Source organism: Austrofundulus limnaeus, unplaced genomic scaffold (assembly GCF_001266775.1).
Source record: "Austrofundulus limnaeus strain Quisiro unplaced genomic scaffold, Austrofundulus_limnaeus-1.0 Scaffold750, whole genome shotgun sequence".
In the NCBI taxonomy this organism is placed as follows: Eukaryota; Metazoa; Chordata; class Actinopteri; order Cyprinodontiformes; family Rivulidae; genus Austrofundulus; species Austrofundulus limnaeus.
The window spans coordinates 134,920-136,622 of NW_013953152.1; the positions used below are offsets into that span (position 1 = coordinate 134,920).

Sequence of the window (1,703 nt, forward strand, 5' to 3'; positions counted from 1 at the left end):
TTTCCAATCCCTTTTTTTCAGTTTTTTTTAGCAAATCTTATGGCCCCAATGTAGCTCCACAGAACATCACCTAAAAATCGTACATTAAGGACTTTCTTCACACAGAACTACACAGATTAAAATTATTTCCATGTTTATTATTGATAAAGTTTGTTTCTCATCATTACAAACTCAAACCTGCTGCATCTTTTTACACAAACTGTTTGTTTTTCAACTCTAAAACTGAATATCCTTCATTCAGCACAAGCTGTACAAAAGGCTGCCTGAGAATCCTTGAACCTTGTCAAGAGACCCGACCGCTCCAGTCATCACTAGGATTGGAATCAGACCTGCAGAGCCTCCGCTCGACCCCCAGCAGAGGAGGGAGCGTGGCAGGAAAAGAGGCCACAGGAAGAATCGAGGTGAAGGCCGAGAAGAGAAGAAAATGAAGCGGCATCGGGAGCAACAATAATTATTGAAGTTAATCAATTTTAATGCTGGCAAAGAATACATATGTAACCTGAGTAATGATTGTGCTTAATTGCAATGTGTGTGATTAACTAATGTACTATGATGATTATTGTGTTTTCAAATGTAAAATGGTGATATAGGATAGGATAGATAGGATGGAGGCGTCCTGAGCTACTACGCTGACCCAAAGGCCGGGCTTCACGAAGGGAGCGACTACTGGAAGGAGGGTAGCTGGAGGCCGAGCTCAAGGCTCCCGCCTGATGACTCCCGGAGGAGACACGTCAGACTCAGCCGCACCGGTCACCCCCAGGTGGCTGTAAGTCCGGCCCATCTCCTCCAAACCAAGAGGGAGACATCGTCTCCTCTCCAAGACCCATCAGTGTCCTAGTGGGTAAACTGGGGGAGGAGCCACAACGGATTTCAACCTCCAACACAAATAAATTAAAAATAATGAGTTAAAGAAGAGAATAAAGTTTGTACATTTAGTGTGGTGTTGAATGGACYGCTGCACATCTGGTTTCTTTTATAAATCTCTTCCTCAGCTCCAGTAAACTGGCCCTGCTGCTCAAACCAGGCCAAAGATCCAGGTTCCAACCCCTCATCCCAGTTCTCAGCTCTGTAAACAACCTCTCCTGTTTGTCAGGTACACCTGAGAGGGGAAGACAGGTCAAAGATCAGGCGCTTGAACAATTTGTACTGGAAGTCTGGATGAACTAATCCGGCCTGTTTTTATTCCTGGTCAGGACTCGGACAGATAACAGCTCATTGCTCTCGTCTGGAGGAGGCTGAGTTGTGACAAGTCAATCTGTTTGGTGTCTCGCAGCATGAATTATAGATGAACTGTGAAGCAACCTGTGAGCGTGGAGGGGATTTATGTTGATTGAATAGCGCTTCACTTTAAAACTTCTCCTGTTTGTATCACGGGCTTAGTGTGGATTTGAAGGAGGATGCACAGAAAAAAGGGGGGTCTGGTTTGCAGAGCTTCATGTTAGCATGCTGCTGCTCCCTCTGCAGCAAACTGATGATTATCAAAGCTGTTAGGAGCATCCATCCTCTGATGAACATCAGTCCACTCTGACAGGGTCACCTGGGTCAGAGCAACAACAAACACTCATTTATGAACATTTGTTTTCAGTTAGAAAACCTTTGAAATTAAGGTTATAATGTCAACAAGACACTGCAAAAACTGTCCATCTAACCACGTTTTAAAACCTTATATCAGCCAAAAAGTATTTTTGATCTTGTTTTCAGAC

The 1,703-nt window shown here is 44.1% G+C and overlaps 1 long non-coding RNA gene across 1 annotated transcript in view; it reads right to left on the minus strand.

Moving 5' to 3' along the window:
* Positions 1-1,271: 1,271 nt before the first annotated feature.
* The window catches only part of LOC106532317 (uncharacterized), a 1,658-nt gene continuing 1,226 nt past the window's right edge, over positions 1,272-1,703 (minus strand). The window contains exon 2 of the long non-coding RNA XR_001312055.1: positions 1,272-1,537. This is a non-coding gene — a long non-coding RNA (uncharacterized LOC106532317). The remainder of the gene's footprint in view (positions 1,538-1,703) is intronic.